Raw genomic sequence first — 23,972 nt, 5'->3', positions numbered from 1 at the left:
CTTAAACTCAGAACTCACCAGCAAATTCCTCAAAGTAGGGGCCTTTCTTGGAACCATACTCGGTATGTTCCCTACTATTGAATTAATTCTTTTATCCAAAGTTAAGTGTGGCCAGTTTTTAATCATCAGATTCCGAAGTATGTTCCAATGGGACCCATACCTTGAAATGAATCTAACTCTATCATCACTATTATCCTTTTTGACTCTTTTAAGAATTTCCTCTCTATTATGCATAGATGCTCTATTGTATCCTTTCTTGATCATTTTCTTGGAATAACCCCTATCTTCAAAGCGAGATGATAAATCTTGCGCTTCGCTTTTAAAGTCCCTGAAATCCGTACAATTACGACGAATTCGAAGGAATTCACTAATCGGAATCCCCTTAATTTGAGATGGAAAATGATGGCTGGTTGCTGCCAAGAGGGTATTACCAGATGTCGGTTTCCGATATGTGGTCGTTTTTAATTTATTTCCTTCTCTATGGATATTAAGATCTAAAAAGCTAATATGATCTTTGTTATGAGAGAAAGTCAGAAGAATATTAAGTTCATTGGAGTTTAAATCACCAATAAAACTTTCAAGTGAGTCCAAGGGTCCCTTCCAGCACAAGAGAACATCGTCCATGTATCTCAGCCAAACGGATGCACATTTTCTGAAAAGAGGATGAGGATATACTATGAACTCCTCCCACCAGCCCAAGTGCAAGCAGGCATATGATGGTGCACAGGAGGATCCCATAGCCGTTCCACGAACTTGACGATAAAATTTACCATCAAAAGAGAAACAGTTATAATTCAAAACGAATTCCAAAACTGGCCACACTTAACTTTGGATAAAAGAATTAATTCAATAGTAGGGAACATACCGAGTATGGTTCCAAGAAAGGCCCCTACTTTGAGGAATTTGCTGGTGAGTTCTGAGTTTAAGAGAAGGACCCCAAATAATGAGAAATGGTTACAGAAACGTCCCAAAGGAATGTTCATGTGTGGCTCTTGTAAATGCTGTAAGTATGTCTTAAAATCAGACAAATTTCTGGATAGTGAACATAAAAGGGAATTTAAAGTTTATAACTTTATTAATTGTCGCTCAACCATGGTCGTTTACTCTATTACTTGCCCATGTGGGAAACAATATATTGGGAAAACGAAACGTGAACTACAGGTTCGCATCAGTGAACATATTAGAGATATCAACAAGGGTGAAATGGCTAATCCTCTAGCTGCACATTTTAAAACGTACCATGCTCAATCTCCAACTGGCTTAAAATTTATGGGGATTTATCAATTATCTCAAGATAGAAGGGGAGGTGATCTCAATCGAATACTCCTTCAGAAGGAAACTATGTGGATTTATACATTTAAAACTTTGAATCCTTGGGGATTGAATAATGAAATTAAATTTAACATGTTCCTTTAAACGGTTGGGGTCTGAAAGATTGCTCCATATCTTCCCCAATTTTTAGTACTTTGGAATCAGTTGGTTCTATATATATATTATCTTTGATATAAAAAAATGTTGGATTAAAAGAAAGGAATCCTCTCTATGTTACCTTTGGAGGATGATCTAGGATAATTGTTTGTGAAATTCTTGGGAAAAAAATCTTTTTGAATTTAATATAAAAATCTCTGGTCCTGTTATTGAAATCTGAAAGTTTAACCCTAAATTGCCCCTTCATCTGGATAACTTATATATCTTTTATCCAATTATAATCTTCCTTTATTAGTATGATTGTGGGTAACATTATTCCCAATATAAAATGATCAATCTATTGGATAAAAAATCTCAAATGGGTGGGATGGCTCCTGTTAGTCATCATAGCTCTTTTTATGCATATATTCAATGTGATGTAATTCAATAGTTAAATTTACACACTTAGATTTATTGTATTGGGATTGATTCTGCTTTGGGGGCGGTGGGGACCCGGGTACTGATGCCTTAACTGGTAATAGTTCTCCGTCCCTGCCTCCCCTAAGGTATCATCTGTATCTCATATACTTTCTTGTATTGTTGAATATAGTTCATATACATACATGTGCTGAAAGAACTGAACAGGTTTCATCTTCCGTTACAATGGGGGATCTCCTTTTGATGTAGAAAAAATATTTTCCTCCATAAATCCATCGTAAAGTCTGTACAGTAATGGCTAACCGTATTAGCGGAAGATTTAATTTTATTAATAAAATCTAGGCAGTAATGGTATTTAAATTTAACGATTGATCTCATTTTTGACCAAGTAGAGACACATCACTGATTACCCTCCTCCGGATAAATATTAAATATTTTCTATGTATTTTGATCTTTTGGATATTCTAATTGCTGGTTTGAATATATAAATTCTTTTGTCTGTTATTTAAATTGAGAGATATACATCATGGCGGCATTTCATGCAAGAGTTAAATATATAATATCCACAAGATCTTTATGTGAAACATTATGTTTTTGATTATGGAACCAATGAATGAAGTTGGGACACTATATAAATATAGTGTGATTGGTAGTAATTGTCAAACTGCTCTGAAGAAATCCCGTTCAGGGATGAAACGCGTCAGCTGTGTTAATCAATGGGGCGGGTAGTGACGTCCTAACCCTGCCCAGAGAATACCTGTCCAGTTTTGAAGACCTTCTGTGGAAAGGAACATACGTTGGAACCATTACCTATTCGGCTGCCGGCGTGCGATTCTGCCCGGCTTGGTCTGTTCCTCTTGGAGTGCCTTCTTTTCGTCTGAAATTTCAGTGCATGATCCTGCATTTCTGGGCTTCTATCCCAGTGAGTACAATGGTTGTTACCAGCATGGATCTATAGAGGAAGGCGCCAAGAGAAGTAATTGTGGAGTCGTGGCTGTTTTTAAATCAATTGTGTGACCATACAGGTGAATTTTCCTCCTGAGGAGATCTACTATACTTTCTACATCGGAGTAAATTATCTCCTTGCATGGTCTTCCTGGCACTTATTGGATGTCGGAGGTGAAGGTAAAAATCCATTGAAAAGCTTATAATATCAAAAAGTTTTTTTCTTCGAACATTCAACTGCCTGAGAGCTACATACAGACTCGTGGGTCTGGGAAAGAGACTTCCTATTGTGATCAGCTTTGAATTGGAATTATCCATCTACTCGATGAGAGTGAAAAAAACGTGCTTATAACCACATTTATTCAATTAATGAGGCCATTTTTATTGTTGAGAGCCAAATCATATTACATATGTAGGTAGAAAATATCTTCCTTATTAATATCACTAACAGTAACCTCGAACAGGCCCTTGGGCAATATTTGGATACATAATACATATATGGTTGGAAACCGCAGGTGTGAATACAGTCCAGCGGTTTTCCATTTTGAAATTCAATTGTATAATTGTATAACATATACATCATGTTATATATCCATTTGGTAATATCAATCTTGTCTCGAAGGGTCTATTGTATATTATAACATCAATAGTTACTGTCAAAAGGTCCTTTGGTAACATTATTATACCTAATACATATATGGTTGGAAACCGCAAATGTGAATACAGTCTAGCGGTGTTTCAAGAAATCGTCTTGTTAATGTGTGGTACATATATATATCATACTTTATATTTTTCTTGTAATATTACCTATATTCTGAAGGCTTATTACATGTTATATGATTAACCATTGTTCTAAACAGGTTTCTTGGTATTTCTGATACACATTGAATATATGTTTGGAAACCGCAGGTGTGAACATATCATGGCGGTTTTCCTATTGGAAACTCTTTTGTAAAATGGTTTGAAACACATACATTATGTCACACAATTATTAGGTTATACTACTTGTGTTTTGAATAATACTCGTATGTTCTTTCCCTGGCCAGGAGATTTCTCTTTTTAAATTGTTTTTTGTATATGTATAAATTTACTCTTTCCGGTATTATCTGGAGTCAAGAAATAAAATAATTATTCAATTTTATTGAGCCCAAGAGTGCCTATTTACATTTCTGAATCTCTTTTTTCTTTTTTCTTTTCTATTTAATTCATATCAGGAATGGCACCGTGCTATATTATATTGCAATTTTGGGTTCTTTAGGTATGGTTTGTAAAAACCACATCTGTTTTTCTTTATATCATATTTTTGGAGGGTGTTTTCCTTCCTGTTTTTGTCTATATACCTTTTTTTAAGAAAAATAGAAAATATTTTCTTTCTTGATTTGTGAGGGTATCAGTGGTGTGTCCTGATCATGGCCTACTGTCTGGATTTGGAGGTTGATGCACAGATTGCGGCACTTCTGAATTGTGAAATGAATAGAGGTGCAGAGGATATTGGAGGAGATATATATGGTTTATTTAAAAATCATCGGAGACTTATCTTGAGCCATTTGAGACGGAAGTGGGATATTCAGAGTTTAGAGGCATATAGGCTGTCCAAAATTGTCCCAAGAGGCCTACGCAGACGTACAACACCTGCATCACATTTTAAGAGCGAAGCATTTTTAGAAAAATGGGATGATGAGTGTCTGAGGCATTCAATGAATTTGATGGAGTTACTAATAGAAGAGGAGAAAAATATGCTTAGTTTGCTCAATATGGAAATTGAGGAGAGTGTCAAAAAATTGGATATTTTTTGTAAGGATCAGGAATTTGAAAAATTAAATAATAGTCTTAAGAAGGAGGTAGAAGTGGAACTTCGTGAAATATCAGTACGAAAAAGGAGAAAGTTCCAAAGGGATACTTCTGATTTTGAACAGAAACAAATCTTCTCCTTTACAAAAAATAGAGAAAGACAGAATAGGAATAGAGTAAGGGTGAGAAGAAATACCTTTATGTCAACAGATGGGGAAACTACAAGTGACCTATCTAGTGACAATGAGATGGGTAAACACGTTAGAGTTGAGGAATCACAATCCAAGGTTTCTTTTTTAGGGGACAGAAACAGAGGAAAATTCGGAGAGGAAAGAATAGTAGAGAAAAAAGGAGGACCCAATACAAGACAACGCAGGGGAAGATAGATAATAATCTGAATAATATAATTAATCTAACAGACTTCCCTCTATCAACACACCATATATCTTTATTAAATCGTGGTTTGGGTTTTTCACCAGTTACCCCTGGTAAGGAATTTGAAATATGTAAAGATCTTCACCTTTTTCTTAGAAAGATTCTTTTGAGACTTTGGCATGGGGAAAAAAATGAGAGGAATATTCAAAATGAGAATGTTATGTTAGAATCACAGAGAGAAATAGATTTGGAAATGTCTGATTTAGACACCCTAGCGGATTTAAATGAATTATGGGAGGAAGGTAACCTATTGGAGAATATAGATATTCCTAGAGAGGACCGTGCGGAGATTATCCCAGAGTTCACGGGTTTGCGTAAAAAAAGTAGTACTATGCCTAGTATACACTCTAACAGATATACACATGCATTTTTGGAGGCCATGCTTAGAGATATAAGTGTCATCGACTGGTCCTCCTTTCTGTGTGAGGACAACCTAACTGAAAGGGAACGAAAAGCCCTAAAAGAACTACAAAATATTGAGAACATTGTAATAAAGCCCAGTGACAAGGGTGGGAATGTTGTCCTCCTCAGAGAGGATGACTATGTCGGTGAAATTAGAAGACAATTGGAGACGGATACATATTCCCTTTTGAATGATAATCCACTGGATAACATAATGGGAACTTTGAATAGAAAATTGACTTTTGCATTGGATGAGGGCCTAATAAACAAAAATGAGTTCCAATTTTTAGAGGTAAGAGAACCCCGTATGCCTACAATATATGTACTCCCTAAGGTACACAAAAATAGGAATACACCCCCAGGTAGACCTATTATTTCAGGGTGTGATGGCCCAACAGATCATCTTGGCAAATATATTGATGAAAAATTGAAACCTTTTGTGCGTACACTTCCATCTTTTGTATTGGATACGGGGGATCTTCTTAATAAAATCAATAATTTGAATTTTGAGGAAGACTTTATCCTGGTAGGATTGGATGTGGAGTCTTTGTATACTTCCATCCCACATAATGTTGGCCTTAAGGCGGCTGCGCATTTTCTGGAGAGGAGGGGAGGAGACTGGGCCCATCAAAATGAATTTATTATTGAAATGTTGGAATTCGTTTTGAATTATAACTGTTTCTCTTTTGATGGTAAATTTTATCGTCAAGTTCGTGGAACGGCTATGGGATCCTCCTGTGCACCATCATATGCCTGCTTGCACTTGGGCTGGTGGGAGGAGTTCATAGTATATCCTCATCCTCTTTTCAGAAAATGTGCATCCGTTTGGCTGAGATACATGGACGATGTTCTCTTGTGCTGGAAGGGACCCTTGGACTCACTTGAAAGTTTTATTGGTGATTTAAACTCCAATGAACTTAATATTCTTCTGACTTTCTCTCATAACAAAGATCATATTAGCTTTTTAGATCTTAATATCCATAGAGAAGGAAATAAATTAAAAACGACCACATATCGGAAACCGACATCTGGTAATACCCTCTTGGCAGCAACCAGCCATCATTTTCCATCTCAAATTAAGGGGATTCCGATTAGTGAATTCCTTCGAATTCGTCGTAATTGTACGGATTTCAGGGACTTTAAAAGCGAAGCGCAAGATTTATCATCTCGCTTTGAAGATAGGGGTTATTCCAAGAAAATGATCAAGAAAGGATACAATAGAGCATCTATGCATAATAGAGAGGAAATTCTTAAAAGAGTCAAAAAGGATAATAGTGATGATAGAGTTAGATTCATTTCAAGGTATGGGTCCCATTGGAACATACTTCGGAATCTGATGATTAAAAACTGGCCACACTTAACTTTGGATAAAAGAATTAATTCAATAGTAGGGAACATACCGAGTATGGTTCCAAGAAAGGCCCCTACTTTGAGGAATTTGCTGGTGAGTTCTGAGTTTAAGAGAAGGACCCCAAATAATGAGAAATGGTTACAGAAACGTCCCAAAGGAATGTTCATGTGTGGCTCTTGTAAATGCTGTAAGTATGTCTTAAAATCAGACAAATTTCTGGATAGTGAACATAAAAGGGAATTTAAAGTTTATAACTTTATTAATTGTCGCTCAACCATGGTCGTTTACTCTATTACTTGCCCATGTGGGAAACAATATATTGGGAAAACGAAACGTGAACTACAGGTTCGCATCAGTGAACATATTAGAGATATCAACAAGGGTGAAATGGCTAATCCTCTAGCTGCACATTTTAAAACGTACCATGCTCAATCTCCAACTGGCTTAAAATTTATGGGGATTTATCAATTATCTCAAGATAGAAGGGGAGGTGATCTCAATCGAATACTCCTTCAGAAGGAAACTATGTGGATTTATACATTAAAAACTTTGAATCCTTGGGGATTGAATAATGAAATTAAATTTAACATGTTCCTTTAAACGGTTGGGGTCTGAAAGATTGCTCCATATCTTCCCCAATTTTTAGTACTTTGGAATCAGTTGGTTCTATATATATATTATCTTTGATATAAAAAAATGTTGGATTAAAAGAAAGGAATCCTCTCTATGTTACCTTTGGAGGATGATCTAGGATAATTGTTTGTGAAATTCTTGGGAAAAAAATCTTTTTGAATTTAATATAAAAATCTCTGGTCCTGTTATTGAAATCTGAAAGTTTAACCCTAAATTGCCTCTTCATCTGGATAACTTATATATCTTTTATCCAATTATAATCTTCCTTTATTAGTATGATTGTGGGTAACATTATTCCCAATATAAAATGATCAATCTATTGGATAAAAAATCTCAAATGGGTGGGATGGCTCCTGTTAGTCATCATAGCTCTTTTTATGCATATATTCAATGTGATGTAATTCAATAGTTAAATTTACACACTTAGATTTATTGTATTGGGATTGATTCTGCTTTGGGGGCGGTGGGGACCCGGGTACTGATGCCTTAACTGGTAATAGTTCTCCGTCCCTGCCTCCCCTAAGGTATCATCTGTATCTCATATACTTTCTTGTATTGTTGAATATAGTTCATATACATACATGTGCTGAAAGAACTGAACAGGTTTCATCTTCCGTTACAATGGGGGATCTCCTTTTGATGTAGAAAAAATATTTTCCTCCATAAATCCATCGTAAAGTCTGTACAGTAATGGCTAACCGTATTAGCGGAAGATTTAATTTTATTAATAAAATCTAGGCAGTAATGGTATTTAAATTTAACGATTGATCTCATTTTTGACCAAGTAGAGACACATCACTGATTACCCTCCTCCGGATAAATATTAAATATTTTCTATGTATTTTGATCTTTTGGATATTCTAATTGCTGGTTTGAATATATAAATTCTTTTGTCTGTTATTTAAATTGAGAGATATACATCATGGCGGCATTTCATGCAAGAGTTAAATATATAATATCCACAAGATCTTTATGTGAAACATTATGTTTTTGATTATGGAACCAATGAATGAAGTTGGGACACTATATAAATATAGTGTGATTGGTAGTAATTGTCAAACTGCTCTGAAGAAATCCCGTTCAGGGATGAAACGCGTCAGCTGTGTTAATCAATGGGGCGGGTAGTGACGTCCTAACCCTGCCCAGAGAATACCTGTCCAGTTTTGAAGACCTTCTGTGGAAAGGAACATACGTTGGAACCATTACCTATTCGGCTGCCGGCGTGCGATTCTGCCCGGCTTGGTCTGTTCCTCTTGGAGTGCCTTCTTTTCGTCTGAAATTTCAGTGCATGATCCTGCATTTCTGGGCTTCTATCCCAGTGAGTACAATGGTTGTTACCAGCATGGATCTATAGAGGAAGGCGCCAAGAGAAGTAATTGTGGAGTCGTGGCTGTTTTTAAATCAATTGTGTGACCATACAGGTGAATTTTCCTCCTGAGGAGATCTACTATACTTTCTACATCGGAGTAAATTATCTCCTTGCATGGTCTTCCTGGCACTTATTGGATGTCGGAGGTGAAGGTAAAAATCCATTGAAAAGCTTATAATATCAAAAAGTTTTTTTCTTCGAACATTCAACTGCCTGAGAGCTACATACAGACTCGTGGGTCTGGGAAAGAGACTTCCTATTGTGATCAGCTTTGAATTGGAATTATCCATCTACTCGATGAGAGTGAAAAAAACGTGCTTATAACCACATTTATTCAATTAATGAGGCCATTTTTATTGTTGAGAGCCAAATCATATTACATATGTAGGTAGAAAATATCTTCCTTATTAATATCACTAACAGTAACCTCGAACAGGCCCTTGGGCAATATTTGGATACATAATACATATATGGTTGGAAACCGCAGGTGTGAATACAGTCCAGCGGTTTTCCATTTTGAAATTCAATTGTATAATTGTATAACATATACATCATGTTATATATCCATTTGGTAATATCAATCTTGTCTCGAAGGGTCTATTGTATATTATAACATCAATAGTTACTGTCAAAAGGTCCTTTGGTAACATTATTATACCTAATACATATATGGTTGGAAACCGCAAATGTGAATACAGTCTAGCGGTGTTTCAAGAAATCGTCTTGTTAATGTGTGGTACATATATATATCATACTTTATATTTTTCTTGTAATATTACCTATATTCTGAAGGCTTATTACATGTTATATGATTAACCATTGTTCTAAACAGGTTTCTTGGTATTTCTGATACACATTGAATATATGTTTGGAAACCGCAGGTGTGAACATATCATGGCGGTTTTCCTATTGGAAACTCTTTTGTAAAATGGTTTGAAACACATACATTATGTCACACAATTATTAGGTTATACTACTTGTGTTTTGAATAATACTCGTATGTTCTTTCCCTGGCCAGGAGATTTCTCTTTTTAAATTGTTTTTTGTATATGTATAAATTTACTCTTTCCGGTATTATCTGGAGTCAAGAAATAAAATAATTATTCAATTTTATTGAGCCCAAGAGTGCCTATTTACATTTCTGAATCTCTTTTTTCTTTTTTCTTTTCTATTTAATTCATATCAGGAATGGCACCGTGCTATATTATATTGCAATTTTGGGTTCTTTAGGTATGGTTTGTAAAAACCACATCTGTTTTTCTTTATACCTCTTAATATGTATTGGGACAAGTATCCAGTGAAGAACCTAGTCGAGCACTTTTAATCTTGAACTAAAACATGCTAATGGCTTTACTTTAAACCCTTGGTGACATCTCACATACAATTATGTTGCTGCTGCCAAGGGATTAGCGCATCGTCACATAACAGTACGTAACAGTGATGGAGCCGGCCCAGAAGCTGGGACAAGTACCCAGTGAAGAAGCCAGAAGAGCACTTATAATCTGGAACCATAACATGCCAATGGCTTTACTTTGAGACAGAGGAAAGGCAAACAATACAGATGGGCGTTAAAGCCACAATCCCTGGCTTAGGAGGCCAGTGCCTTATCCATTAGGCAACTGGGACTTGACTTTTTCTATAAGTGGTTGTTTTTCCAAAGCAATCAAACATTCACTTGTGACTGAGTGATCGAGAATGGTTTGTGTTCTACCGTTTGCTTTCTAGATCTGACAAAATCTTAACCACGTGCTTGCTTTTTGTAGACAAGGGAAAGAGGGTCCCTTGTCTTTTCATTATGATCACACACTTACAGGACTCTGCTAATAAAGATGAAGGAAAGCTTATTGGAGGGCCAAAACCTTTAAAAATACCTCTTAATATATATTGGGACAAGTATCCAGTAAAGAAGCAAGTTGAGCACTTTTAATCTGGAACTAAAACATGCCAATGGCTTTTATTTAAGAAAGAGAAAAGGCAAACACCACAGATGGGACTCACCCTTAAAAACGGTATACCTCTTCCATGTATCCCCTTCAATTATGTTTATAGATCATGGGCCATGAGTAAGTTTGCTATTCCACTGGAGGTCTAAATAAAGCACAAGAAGGCAAGAAAGGAGTGCTCCAGGTGAGGCTCGAACTCACAACCTCGGCATTGCTCAACAGTTACTGCTTTATAAGTACCGTGCGCTGACCGATTGCGCCACTGGAGCTCTTACTGATGTCTGCACGCGTGTCCGTTTTCCACCGTGTGCTGACCGATTGCACCGCGGGATGAAGTGATTCCTCAAGCGTGTCTGTTTTCCATCAATTTTCAAAAACACGACAGCGTTTAAGATAGCGGTCAGTCAAGATACTGTGAGTAATAAGTCATTTACTTCTCTCTGATTAATATATAAAGAAGCATCAGTCCAGTGGATGAAGCCAGTTGAGCACTTTTAATCAGGAACTAAAACAGCAACAGCTTAACTTTAAGAAAGATGGAAAGTAAACACCCCAGATGGGACTTGAACCCACAATCCCTGGCCTAGGAGGCCAGTGCCTTATCCATTAGACCACTGGGGCTGTAAACTTGCTCTGCGCCGTGGTTTTTTCTTTCCAAAGCAAGCAAACATTCACATGTGATGAGTGAGCGAGAAAGGTTTGTGTTGTACCGTTTGCTTTCCAAATCGGATAAAATCTTAACCGCATGCTTGATTTTTTAAGAAAAGACTAGGTTCCCTTGTATTGTCGTTCTAATTGCACACTAACAGGACATTTCTAATGCAGATGAAGGAAATCTTAATGGAGTGACAAAACCCTTTAAAAACTGAATACCTCTTAATATGTATTGGGACAAGTATCCAGTGAAGAACCTAGTCGAGCACTTTTAATCTTGAACTAAAACATGCTAATGGCTTTACTTTAAACCCTTGGTGACATCTCACATACAATTATGTTGCTGCTGCCAAGGGATTAGCGCATCGTCACATAACAGTACGTAACAGTGATGGAGCCAGCTCAGAAGCTGGGACAAGTACCCAGTGAAGAAGCCAGAAGAGCACTTATAATCTGGAACCATAACATGCCAATGGCTTTACTTTGAGACAGAGGAAAGGCAAACAATACAGATGGGCGTTAAAGCCACAATCCCTGGCTTAGGAGGCCAGTGCCTTATCCATTAGGCAACTGGGACTTGACTTTTTCTATAAGTGGTTGTTTTTCCAAAGCACTCAAACATTCACTTGTGACTGAGTGATCGAGAATGGTTTGTGTTCTACCGTTTGCTTTCTAGATCTGACAAAATCTTAACCACGTGCTTGCTTTTTGTAGACAAGGGAAAGAGGGTCCCTTGTCTTTTCATTATGATCACACACTTACAGGACTCTGCTAATAAAGATGAAGGAAAGCTTATTGGAGGGCCAAAACCTTTAAAAATACCTCTTAATATATATTGGGACAAGTATCCAGTAAAGAAGCAAGTTGAGCACTTTTAATCTGGAACTAAAACATGCCAATGGCTTTTATTTAAGAAATAGAAAAGGCAAACACCACAGATGGGACTCACCCTTAAAAACGGTATACCTCTTCCATGTATCCCCTTCAATTATGTTTATAGATCATGGGCCATGAGTACGTTTGCTATTCCACTGGAGGTCTAAATAAAGCACAAGAAGGCAAGAAAGGAGTGCTCCAGGTGAGGCTCGAACTCACAACCTCGGCATTGCTCAACAGTTACTGCTTTATAAGTACCGTGCGCTGACCGATTGCGCCACTGGAGCTCTTACTGATGTCTGCACGCGTGTCCGTTTTCCACCGTGTGCTGACCGATTGCACCGCGGGATGAAGTGATTCCTCAAGCGTGTCTGTTTTCCATCAATTTTCACAAACACGACAGCGTTTAAGATAGCGGTCAGTCAAGATACTGTGAGTAATAAGTCATTTACTTCTCTCTTATTAATATATAAAGAAGCATCAGTCCAGTGGATGAAGCCAGTTGAGCACTTTTAATCAGGAACTAAAACAGCAACAGCTTAACTTTAAGAAAGAAGAAAGGTAAACACCCCAGATGGGACTTGGGCCCACAATCCCTGGCTTAGGAGGCCAGTGCCTTTTCCATTAGGCCACTGGGGCTGTAAACTTGCTCTGTGCCGTGGTTTTTTCTTTCCAAAGCAAGCAAACATTCACATGTGATGAGTGAGCGAGAAAGGTTTGTGTTGTACCGTTTGCTTTCCAAATCGGATAAAATCTTAACCGCATGCTTGATTTTTTAAGAAAAGACTAGGTTCCCTTGTATTGTCGTTCTAATTGCACACTAACAGGACATTTCTAATGCAGATGATGGAAATCTTAATGGAGTGACAAAACCCTTTAAAAACTGAATACCTCTTAATATGTATTGGGACAAGTATCCAGTGAAGAACCTAGTCGAGCACTTTTAATCTTGAACTAAAACATGCTAATGGCTTTACTTTAAACCCTTGGTGACATCTCACATACAATTATGTTGCTGCTGCCAAGGGATTAGCGCATCGTCACATAACAGTACGTAACAGTGATGGAGCCGGCTCAGAAGCTGAGGCAAGTACCCAGTGAAGAAGCCAGAAGAGCACTTATAATCTGGAACCATAACATGCCAATGGCTTTACTTTGAGACAGAGGAAAGGCAAACAATACAGATGGGCGTTAAAGCCACAATCCCTGGCTTAGGAGGCAAGTGCCTTATCCATTAGGCAACTGGGACTTGACTTTTTCTATAAGTGGTTGTTTTTCCAAAGCAATCAAACATTCACTTGTGACTGAGTGATCGAGAATGGTTTGTGTTCTACCGTTTGCTTTCTAGATCTGACAAAATCTTAACCACGTGCTTGCTTTTTGTAGACAAGGGAAAGAGGGTCCCTTGTCTTTTCAATATGATCACACACTTACAGGACTCTGCTAATAAAGATGAAGGAAAGCTTATTGGAGGGCCAAAACCTTTAAAAATACCTCTTAATATATATTGGGACAAGTATCCAGTAAAGAAGCAAGTTGAGCACTTTTAATCTGGAACTAAAACATGCCAATGGCTTTTATTTAAGAAAGAGAAAAGGCAAACACCACAGATGGGACTCACCCTTAAAAACGGTATACCTCTTCCATGTATCCCCTTCAATTATGTTTATAGATCATGGGCCATGAGTAAGTTTGCTATTCCACTGGAGGTCTAAATAAAGCACAAGAAGGCAAGAAAGGAGTGCTCCAGGTGAGGCTCGAACTCACAACCTCGGCATTGCTCAACAGTTACTGCTTTATAAGTACCGTGCGCTGACCGATTGCACCACTGGAGCTCTTACTAATGTCTGCACGCGTGTCCGTTTTCCACCGTGTGCTGACCGATTGCACCGCGGGATGAAGTGATTCCTCAAGCGTGTCTGTTTTCCATCAATTTTCAAAAACACGACAGCGTTTAAGATAGCGGTCAGTCAAGATACTGTGAGTAATAAGTCATTTACTTCTCTCTGATTAATATATAAAGAAGCATCAGTCCAGTGGATGAAGCCAGTTGAGCACTTTTAATCAGGAACTAAAACAGCAACAGCTTAACTTTAAGAAAGAAGAAAGGTAAACACCCCAGATGGGACTTGGGCCCACAATCCCTGGCTTAGGAGGCCAGTGCCTTTTCCATTAGGCCACTGGGGCTGTAAACTTGCTCTGTGCCGTGGTTTTTTCTTTCCAAAGCAAGCAAACATTCACATGTGATGAGTGAGCGAGAAAGGTTTGTGTTGTACCGTTTGCTTTCCAAATCGGATAAAATCTTAACCGCATGCTTGATTTTTTAAGAAAAGACTAGGTTCCCTTGTATTGTCGTTCTAATTGCACACTAACAGGACATTTCTAATGCAGATGATGGAAATCTTAATGGAGTGACAAAACCCTTTAAAAACTGAATACCTCTTAATATGTATTGGGACAAGTATCCAGTGAAGAACCTAGTCGAGCACTTTTAATCTTGAACTAAAACATGCTAATGGCTTTACTTTAAACCCTTGGTGACATCTCACATACAATTATGTTGCTGCTGCCAAGGGATTAGCGCATCGTCACATAACAGTACGTAACAGTGATGGAGCCGGCTCAGAAGCTGAGGCAAGTACCCAGTGAAGAAGCCAGAAGAGCACTTATAATCTGGAACCATAACATGCCAATGGCTTTACTTTGAGACAGAGGAAAGGCAAACAATACAGATGGGCGTTAAAGCCACAATCCCTGGCTTAGGAGGCAAGTGCCTTATCCATTAGGCAACTGGGACTTGACTTTTTCTATAAGTGGTTGTTTTTCCAAAGCAATCAAACATTCACTTGTGACTGAGTGATCGAGAATGGTTTGTGTTCTACCGTTTGCTTTCTAGATCTGACAAAATCTTAACCACGTGCTTGCTTTTTGTAGACAAGGGAAAGAGGGTCCCTTGTCTTTTCAATATGATCACACACTTACAGGACTCTGCTAATAAAGATGAAGGAAAGCTTATTGGAGGGCCAAAACCTTTAAAAATACCTCTTAATATATATTGGGACAAGTATCCAGTAAAGAAGCAAGTTGAGCACTTTTAATCTGGAACTAAAACATGCCAATGGCTTTTATTTAAGAAAGAGAAAAGGCAAACACCACAGATGGGACTCACCCTTAAAAACGGTATACCTCTTCCATGTATCCCCTTCAATTATGTTTATAGATCATGGGCCATGAGTAAGTTTGCTATTCCACTGGAGGTCTAAATAAAGCACAAGAAGGCAAGAAAGGAGTGCTCCAGGTGAGGCTCGAACTCACAACCTCGGCATTGCTCAACAGTTACTGCTTTATAAGTACCGTGCGCTGACCGATTGCACCACTGGAGCTCTTACTGATGTCTGCACGCGTGTCCGTTTTCCACCGTGTGCTGACCGATTGCACCGCGGGATGAAGTGATTCCTCAAGCGTGTCTGTTTTCCATCAATTTTCAAAAACACGACAGCGTTTAAGATAGCGGTCAGTCAAGATACTGTGAGTAATAAGTCATTTACTTCTCTCTGATTAATATATAAAGAAGCATCAGTCCAGTGGATGAAGCCAGTTGAGCACTTTTAATCAGGAACTAAAACAGCAACAGCTTAACTTTAAGAAAGATGAAAGGTAAACACCCCAGATGGGACTTGAACCCACAATCCCTGGCCTAGGAGGCCAGTGCCTTATCCATTAGGCCACTGGGGCTGTAAACTTGCTATGCGCCGTGGTTTTTTCTTTCCAAAGCAAGCAAACATTCACATGTGATGAGTGAGCGAGAAAGGTTTGTGTTGTACCGTTTGCTTTCCAAATCGGATAAAATCTTAACCGCATGCTTGATTTTTTAAGAAAAGACTAGGTTCCCTTGTATTGTCGTTCTAATTGCACACTAACAGGACATTTCTAATGCAGATGAAGGAAATCTTAATGGAGTGACAAAACCCTTTAAAAACTGAATACCTCTTAATATGTATTGGGACAAGTATCCAGTGAAGAACCTAGTCGAGCACTTTTAATCTTGAACTAAAACATGCTAATGGCTTTACTTTAAACCCTTGGTGACATCTCACATACAATTATGTTGCTGCTGCCAAGGGATTAGCGCATCGTCACATAACAGTACGTAACAGTGATGGAGCCGGCTCAGAAGCTGGGACAAGTACCCAGTGAAGAAGCCAGAAGAGCACTTATAATCTGGAACCATAACATGCCAATGGCTTTACTTTGAGACAGAGGAAAGGCAAACAATACAGATGGGCGTTAAAGCCACAATCCCTGGCTTAGGAGGCCAGTGTCTTATCCATTAGGCAACTGGGACTTGACTTTTTCTATAAGTGGTTGTTTTTCCAAAGCAATCAAACATTCACTTGTGACTGAGTGATCGAGAATGGTTTGTGTTCTACCGTTTGCTTTCTAGATCTGACAAAATCTTAACCACGTGCTTGCTTTTTGTAGACAAGGGAAAGAGGGTCCCTTGTCTTTTCATTATGATCACACTCTTACAGGACTATGCTAATAAAGATGAAGGAAAGCTTATTGGAGGGCCAAAACCTTTAAAAATACCTCTTAATATATATTGGGACAAGTATCCAGTAAAGAAGCAAGTTGAGCACTTTTAATCTGGAACTAAAACATGCCAATGGCTTTTATTTAAGAAAGAGAAAAGGCAAACACCACAGATGGGACTCACCCTTAAAAACGGTATACCTCTTCCATGTATCCCCTTCAATTATGTTTATAGATCATGGGCCATGAGTAAGTTTGCTATTCCACTGGAGGTCTAAATAAAGCACAAGAAGGCAAGAAAGGAGTGCTCCAGGTGAGGCTCGAACTCACAACCTCGGCATTGCTCAACAGTTACTGTTTTATAAGTACCGTGCGCTGACCGATTGCGCCACTGGAGCTCTTACTGATGTCTGCACGCGTGTCCGTTTTCCACCGTGTGCTGACCGATTGCACCGCGGGATGAAGTGATTCCTCAAGCGTGTCTGTTTTCCATCAATTTTCAAAAACACGACAGCGTTTAAGATAGCGGTCAGTCAAGATACTGTGAGTAATAAGTCATTTACTTCTCTCTGATTAATATATAAAGAAGCATCAGTCCAGTGGATGAAGCCAGTTGAGCACTTTTAATCAGGAACTAAAACAGCAACAGCTTAACTTTAAGAAAGATGAAAAGTAAACACCCCAGATGGGACTTGAACCCACAATCCCTGGCCTAGGAGGCCAGTGCCTTATCCATTAGGCCACTGGGGCTGTAAACTTGCTCTGCGCCGTGGTTTTTTCTTTCCAAAGCAAGCAAACATTCACATGTGATGAGTGAGCGAGAAAGGTTTGTGTTGTACCGTTTGCTTTCCAAATCGGATAAAATCTTAACCGCATGCTTGATTTTTTAAGAAAAGACTAGGTTCCCTTGTATTGTCGTTCTAATTGCACACTAACAGGACATTTCTAATGCAGATGAAGGAAATCTTAATGGAGTGACAAAACCCTTTAAAAACTGAATACCTCTTAATATGTATTGGGACAAGTATCCAGTGAAGAACCTAGTCGAGCACTTTTAATCTTGAACTAAAACATGCTAATGGCTTTACTTTAAACCCTTGGTGACATCTCACATACAATTATGTTGCTGCTGCCAAGGGATTAGCGCATCGTCACATAACAGTACGTAACAGTGATGGAGCCAGCTCAGAAGCTGGGACAAGTACCCAGTGAAGAAGCCAGAAGAGCACTTATAATCTGGAACCATAACATGCCAATGGCTTTACTTTGAGACAGAGGAAAGGCAAACAATACAGATGGGCGTTAAAGCCACAATCCCTGGCTTAGGAGGCCAGTGCCTTATCCATTAGGCAACTGGGACTTGACTTTTTCTATAAGTGGTTGTTTTTCCAAAGCAATCAAACATTCACTTGTGACTGAGTGATCGAGAATGGTTTGTGTTCTACCGTTTGCTTTCTAGATCTGACAAAATCTTAACCACGTGCTTGCTTTTTGTAGACAAGGGAAAGAGGGTCCCTTGTCTTTTCAATATGATCACACACTTACAGGACTCTGCTAATAAAGATGAAGGAAAGCTTATTGGAGGGCCAAAACCTTTAAAAATACCTCTTAATATGTATTGGGACAAGTATCCAGTAAAGAAGCAAGTTGAGCACTTTTAATCTGGAACTAAAACATGCCAATGGCTTTTATTTAAGAAAGAGAAAAGGCAAACACCACAGATGGGACTCACCCTTAAAAACGGTATACCTCTTCCATGTATCCCCTTCAATTATGTTTATAGATCATGGGCCATGAGTACGTTTGCTATTCCACTGGAGGTCTAAATAAAGCACAAGAAGGCAAGAAAGGAGTGCTCCAGGTGAGGCTCGAACTCACAACCTCGGCATTGCTCAACAGTTACTGCTTTATAAGTACCGTGCGCTGACCGATTGCGCCACTGGAGCTCTTACTGATGTCTGCACGCGTGTCCGTTTTCCACCGTGTGCTGACCGATTGCACCGCGGGATGAAGTGATTCCTCAAGCGTGTCTGTTTTCCATCAATTTTCAAAAACACGACAGCGTTTAAGATAGCGGTCAGTCAAGATACTGTGAGTAATAAGTCATTTACTTCTCTCTGATTAATATATAAAGAAGCATCAGTCCAGTGGATGAAGCCAGTTGAGCACTTTTAATCAGGAACTAAAACAGCAACAGCTTAACTTTAAGAAAGATGAAAGGTAAACACCCCAGATGGGACTTGAACCCACAATCCCTGGCCTAGGAGGCCAGTGCCTTATCCATTAGGCCACTGGGGCTGTAAACTTGCTCTGCGCCGTGGTTTTTTCTTTCCAAAGCAAGCAAACATTCACATGTGATGAGTGAGCGAGAAAGGTTTGTGTTGTACCGTTTGCTTTCCAAATCGGATAAAATCTTAACCGCATGCTTGATTTTTTAAGAAAAGACTAGGTTCCCTTGTATTGTCGTTCTAATTGCACACTAACAGGACATTTCTAATGCAGATGAAGGAAATCTTAATGGAGTGACAAAACCCTTTAAAAACTGAATACCTCTTAATATGTATTGGGACAAGTATCCAGTGAAGAACCTAGTCGAGCACTTTTAATCTTGAACTAAAACATGCTAATGGCTTTACTTTAAACCCTTGGTGACATCTCACATACAATTATGTTGCTGCTGCCAAGGGATTAGCGCATCGTCACATAACAGTACGTAACAGTGATGGAGCCGGCTCAGAAGCTGGGACAAGTACCCAGTGAAGAAGCCAGAAGAGCACTTATAATCTGGAACCATAACATGCCAATGGCTTTACTTTGAGACAGAGGAAAGGCAAACAATACAGATGGGCGTTAAAGCCACAATCCCTGGCTTAGGAGGCCAGTGCCTTATCCATTAGGCAACTGGGACTTGACTTTTTCTATAAGTGGTTGTTTTTCCAAAGCAATCAAACATTCACTTGTGACTGAGTGATCGAGAATGGTTTGTGTTCTACCGTTTGCTTTCTAGATCTGACAAAATCTTAACCACGTGCTTGCTTTTTGTAGACAAGGGAAAGAGGGTCCCTTGTCCTTTCATTATGATCACACACTTACAGGACTCTGCTAATAAAGATGAAGGAAAGCTTATTGGAGGGCCAAAACCTTTAAAAATACCTCTTAATATATATTGGGACAAGTATCCAGTAAAGAAGCAAGTTGAGCACTTTTAATCTGGAACTAAAACATGCCAATGGCTTTTATTTAAGAAAGAGAAAAGGCAAACACCACAGATGGGACTCACCCTTAAAAACGGTATACCTCTTCCATGTATCCCCTTCAATTATGTTTATAGATCATGGGCCATGAGTAAGTTTGCTATTCCACTGGAGGTCTAAATAAAGCACAAGAAGGCAAGAAAGGAGTGCTCCAGGTGAGGCTCGAACTCACAACCTCGGCATTGCTCAATAGTTACTGCTTTATAAGTACCGTGCGCTGACCGATTGCGCCACTGGAGCTCTTACTGATGTCTGCACGCGTGTCTGTTTTCCACCGTGTGCTGACCGATTGCACCGCGGGATGAAGTGATGCCTCAAGCGTGTCTGTTTTCCATCAATTTTCAAAAACACGACAGCGTTTAAGATAGCGGTCAGTCAAGATACTGTGAGTAATAAGTCATTTACTTCTCTCTTATTAATATATAAAGAAGCATCAGTCCAGTGGATGAAGCCAGTTGAGCACTTTTAATCAGGAACTAAAACAGCAACAGCTTAACTTTAAGAAAGAAGAAAGGTAAACACCCCAGATGGGACTTGAACCCACAATCCCTGGCTTAGGAGGCCAGTGCCTTATCCATTAGGCCACTGGGGCTGTAAACTTGCTCTGCGCCGTGGTTTTTTCTTTCCAAAGCAAGCAAACATTCACATGTGATGAGTGAGCGAGAAAGGTTTGTGTTGTACCGTTTGCTTTCCAAATCGGATAAAATCTTAACCGCATGTTTGTTTTTTTAAGAAAAGACTAGGTTCCCTTGTATTGTCGTTCTAATTGCACACTAACAGGACATTTCTAATGCAGATGAAGGAAATCCTAATGGAGTGACAAAACCCTTTAAAAACTGAATACCTCTTAATATGTATTGGGACAAGTATCCAGTGAAGAACCTAGTCGAGCACTTTTAATCTTGAACTAAAACATGCTAATGGCTTTACTTTAAACCCTTGGTGACATCTCACATACAATTATGTTGCTGCTGCCAAGGGATTAGCGCATCGTCACATAACAGTACGTAACAGTGATGGAGCCGGCCCAGAAGCTGGGACAAGTACCCAGTGAAGAAGCCAGAAGAGCACTTATAATCTGGAACCATAACATGCCAATGGCTTTACTTTGAGACAGAGGAAAGGCAAACAATACAGATGGGCGTTAAAGCCACAATCCCTGGCTTAGGAGGCCAGTGCCTTATCCATTAGGCAACTGGGACTTGACTTTTTCTATAAGTGGTTGTTTTTCCAAAGCAATCAAACATTCACTTGTGACTGAGTGATCGAGAATGGTTTGTGTTCTACCGTTTGCTTTCTAGATCTGACAAAATCTTAACCACGTGCTTGCTTTTTGTAGACAAGGGAAAGAGGGTCCCTTGTCTTTTCAATATGATCACACACTTACAGGACTCTGCTAATAAAGATGAAGGAAAGCTTATTGGAGGGCCAAAACCTTTAAAAATACCTCTTAATATATATTGGGACAAGTATCCAGTAAAGAAGCAAGTTGAGCACTTTTAATCTGGAACTAAAACATGCCAATGGCTTTTATTTAAGAAAGAGAAAAGGCAAACACCACAGATGGGACTCACCCTTAAAAACGGTATACCTCTTCCATGTATCCCCTTCAATTATGTTTATAGATCATGGGCCATGAGTAAGTTTGCTATTCCACTGGAGGTCTAAATAAAGCACAAGAAGGCAAGAAAGGAGTGCTCCAGATGAGGCTCGAACTCACAACCTCGGCATTGCTCAATAGTTACTGCTTTATAAGTACCGTGCGCTGACCGATTGCGCCACTGGAGCTCTTACTGATGTCTGCACGCGTGTCCGTTTTCCACCGTGTGCTGACCGATTGCACCGCGGGATGAAGTGATGCCTCAAGCGTGTCTGTTTTCCATCAATTTTCAAAAACACGACAGCGTTTAAGATAGCGGTCAGTCAAGATACTGTGAGTAATAAGTCATTTACTTCTCTCTTATTAATATATAAAGAAGCATCAGTCCAGTGGATGAAGCCAGTTGAGCACTTTTAATCAGGAACTAAAACAGCAACAGCTTAACTTTAAGAAAGAAGAAAGGTAAACACCCCAGATGGGACTTGAACCCACAATCCCTGGCTTAGGAGGCCAGTGCCTTATCCATTAGGACACTGGGGCTGTAAACTTGCTTTGCGCCGTGGTTTTTTCTTTCCAAAGCAAGCAAACATTCACATGTGATTAGTGAGCGAGAAAGGTTTGTGTTGTACCGTTTGCTTTCCAAATCGGATAAAATCTTAACCGCATGCTTGTTTTTTTAAGAAAAGACTAGGTTCCCTTGTATTGTCGTTCTAATTGCACACTAACAGGACATTTCTAATGCAGATGAAGGAAATCTTAATGGAGTGATAAAACCCTTTAAAAACTGAATACCTCTTAATATGTATTGGGACAAGTATCCAGTGAAGAACCTAGTCGAGCACTTTTAATCTTGAACTAAAACATGCTAATGGCTTTACTTTAAACCCTTGGTGACATCTCACATACAATTATGTTGCTGCTGCCAAGGGATTAGCGCATCGTCACATAACAGTACGTAACAGTGATGGAGCCGGCCCAGAAGCTGGGACAAGTACCCAGTGAAGAAGCCAGAAGAGCACTTATAATCTGGAACCATAACATGCCAATGGCTTTACTTTGAGACAGAGGAAAGGCAAACAATACAGATGGGCGTTAAAGCCACAATCCCTGGCTTAGGAGGCCAGTGCCTTATCCATTAGGCAACTGGGACTTTACTTTTTCTATAAGTGGTTGTTTTTCCAAAGCAATCAAACATTCACTTGTGACTGAGTGATCGAGAATGGTTTGTGTTCTACTGTTTGCTTTCTAGATCTGACAAAATCTTAACCACGTGCTTGCTTTTTGTAGACAAGGGAAAGAGGGTCCCTTGTCTTTTCATTATGATCACACACTTACAGGACTCTGCTAATAAAGATGAAGGAAAGCTTATTGGAGGGCCAAAACCTTTAAAAATACCTCTTAATATATATTGGGACAAGTATCCAGTAAAGAAGCAAGTTGAGCACTTTTAATCTGGAACTAAAACATGCCAATGGCTTTTATTTAAGAAAGAGAAAAGGCAAACACCACAGATGGGACTCACCCTTAAAAACGGTATACCTCTTCCATGTATCCCCTTCAATTATGTTTATAGATCATGGGCCATGAGTAAGTTTGCTATTCCACTGGAGGTCTAAATAAAGCACAAGAAGGCAAGAAAGGAGTGCTCCAGATGAGGCTCGAACTCACAAGCTCGGCATTGCTCAATAGTTACTGCTTTATAAGTACCGTGCGCTGACCGATTGCGCCACTGGAGCTCTTACTGATGTCTGCACGCGTGTCCGTTTTCCACCGTGTGCTGACCGATTGCACCGCGGGATGAAGTGATGCCTCAAGCGTGTCTGTTTTCCATCAATTTTCAAAAACACGACAGCGTTTAAGATAGCGGTCAGTCAAGATACTGTGAGTAATAAGTCATTTACTTCTCTCTTATTAATATATAAAGAAGCATCAGTCCAGTGGATGAAGCCAGTTGAGCACTTTTAATCAGGAACTAAAACAGCAACAGCTTAACTTTAAGAAAGAAGAAAGGTAAACACCCCAGATGGGACTTGAACCCACAATCCCTGGCTTAGGAGGCCAGTGCCTTATCCATTAGGCCACTGGGGCTGTAAACTTGCTTTGCGCCGTGGTTTTTTCTTTCCAAAGCAAGCAAACATTCACATGTGATGAGTGAGCGAGAAAGGTTTGTGTTGTACCGTTTGCTTTCCAAATCGGATAAAATCTTAACCGCATGCTTGTTTTTTTAAGAAAAGACTAGGTTCCCTTGTATTGTCGTTCTAATTGCACACTAACAGGACATTTCTAATGCAGATGAAGGAAATCTTAATGGAGTGACAAAACCCTTTAAAAACTGAATACC

At 39.2% G+C, this 23,972-nt stretch overlaps 15 non-coding genes across 15 annotated transcripts; all 15 read right to left on the bottom strand.

Annotated features, from left to right (window-relative positions):
- Window positions 1-10,890: 10,890 nt before the first annotated feature.
- Window positions 10,891-10,983, bottom strand: TRNAI-UAU (transfer RNA isoleucine (anticodon UAU)). The gene is given in 2 exon segments: window positions 10,891-10,926; window positions 10,946-10,983. It is a non-coding gene; the product is annotated as a tRNA-Ile (tRNA).
- Window positions 10,984-12,438: 1,455 nt separating this feature from the next.
- TRNAI-UAU (transfer RNA isoleucine (anticodon UAU)) lies at window positions 12,439-12,531 on the bottom strand. Its single transcript is given in 2 exon segments — window positions 12,439-12,474; window positions 12,494-12,531. It is a non-coding gene; the product is annotated as a tRNA-Ile (tRNA).
- A 1,455-nt stretch (window positions 12,532-13,986) lies between these two features.
- TRNAI-UAU (transfer RNA isoleucine (anticodon UAU)) lies at window positions 13,987-14,079 on the bottom strand. Its single transcript is given in 2 exon segments — window positions 13,987-14,022; window positions 14,042-14,079. It is a non-coding gene; the product is annotated as a tRNA-Ile (tRNA).
- A 1,455-nt stretch (window positions 14,080-15,534) lies between these two features.
- On the bottom strand, window positions 15,535-15,627 carry TRNAI-UAU (transfer RNA isoleucine (anticodon UAU)). Its single transcript is given in 2 exon segments — window positions 15,535-15,570; window positions 15,590-15,627. It is a non-coding gene; the product is annotated as a tRNA-Ile (tRNA).
- A 279-nt stretch (window positions 15,628-15,906) lies between these two features.
- Window positions 15,907-15,979, bottom strand: TRNAR-CCU (transfer RNA arginine (anticodon CCU)). Its single transcript has one exon. It is a non-coding gene; the product is annotated as a tRNA-Arg (tRNA).
- Window positions 15,980-17,082: 1,103 nt separating this feature from the next.
- On the bottom strand, window positions 17,083-17,175 carry TRNAI-UAU (transfer RNA isoleucine (anticodon UAU)). The gene is given in 2 exon segments: window positions 17,083-17,118; window positions 17,138-17,175. It is a non-coding gene; the product is annotated as a tRNA-Ile (tRNA).
- Window positions 17,176-17,454: 279 nt separating this feature from the next.
- Window positions 17,455-17,527, bottom strand: TRNAR-CCU (transfer RNA arginine (anticodon CCU)). The gene has a single exon. It is a non-coding gene; the product is annotated as a tRNA-Arg (tRNA).
- A 1,103-nt stretch (window positions 17,528-18,630) lies between these two features.
- Window positions 18,631-18,723, bottom strand: TRNAI-UAU (transfer RNA isoleucine (anticodon UAU)). The gene is given in 2 exon segments: window positions 18,631-18,666; window positions 18,686-18,723. It is a non-coding gene; the product is annotated as a tRNA-Ile (tRNA).
- A 279-nt stretch (window positions 18,724-19,002) lies between these two features.
- On the bottom strand, window positions 19,003-19,075 carry TRNAR-CCU (transfer RNA arginine (anticodon CCU)). The gene has a single exon. It is a non-coding gene; the product is annotated as a tRNA-Arg (tRNA).
- Window positions 19,076-20,178: 1,103 nt separating this feature from the next.
- TRNAI-UAU (transfer RNA isoleucine (anticodon UAU)) lies at window positions 20,179-20,271 on the bottom strand. Its single transcript is given in 2 exon segments — window positions 20,179-20,214; window positions 20,234-20,271. It is a non-coding gene; the product is annotated as a tRNA-Ile (tRNA).
- A 279-nt stretch (window positions 20,272-20,550) lies between these two features.
- On the bottom strand, window positions 20,551-20,623 carry TRNAR-CCU (transfer RNA arginine (anticodon CCU)). Its single transcript has one exon. It is a non-coding gene; the product is annotated as a tRNA-Arg (tRNA).
- A 1,103-nt stretch (window positions 20,624-21,726) lies between these two features.
- TRNAI-UAU (transfer RNA isoleucine (anticodon UAU)) lies at window positions 21,727-21,819 on the bottom strand. The gene is given in 2 exon segments: window positions 21,727-21,762; window positions 21,782-21,819. It is a non-coding gene; the product is annotated as a tRNA-Ile (tRNA).
- Window positions 21,820-22,098: 279 nt separating this feature from the next.
- TRNAR-CCU (transfer RNA arginine (anticodon CCU)) lies at window positions 22,099-22,171 on the bottom strand. The gene has a single exon. It is a non-coding gene; the product is annotated as a tRNA-Arg (tRNA).
- Window positions 22,172-23,274: 1,103 nt separating this feature from the next.
- Window positions 23,275-23,367, bottom strand: TRNAI-UAU (transfer RNA isoleucine (anticodon UAU)). The gene is given in 2 exon segments: window positions 23,275-23,310; window positions 23,330-23,367. It is a non-coding gene; the product is annotated as a tRNA-Ile (tRNA).
- A 279-nt stretch (window positions 23,368-23,646) lies between these two features.
- TRNAR-CCU (transfer RNA arginine (anticodon CCU)) lies at window positions 23,647-23,719 on the bottom strand. The gene has a single exon. It is a non-coding gene; the product is annotated as a tRNA-Arg (tRNA).
- Between the last annotated feature and the right edge of the window lie 253 nt (window positions 23,720-23,972).

Source organism: Rhinoderma darwinii, chromosome 3 (genome assembly GCF_050947455.1).
Source record: "Rhinoderma darwinii isolate aRhiDar2 chromosome 3, aRhiDar2.hap1, whole genome shotgun sequence".
In the NCBI taxonomy this organism is placed as follows: domain Eukaryota; kingdom Metazoa; phylum Chordata; class Amphibia; order Anura; family Rhinodermatidae; genus Rhinoderma; species Rhinoderma darwinii.
The sequence above is the reverse complement of the archived record's forward strand: the minus strand, read 5'-3'. Positions and strand labels throughout refer to the sequence as shown.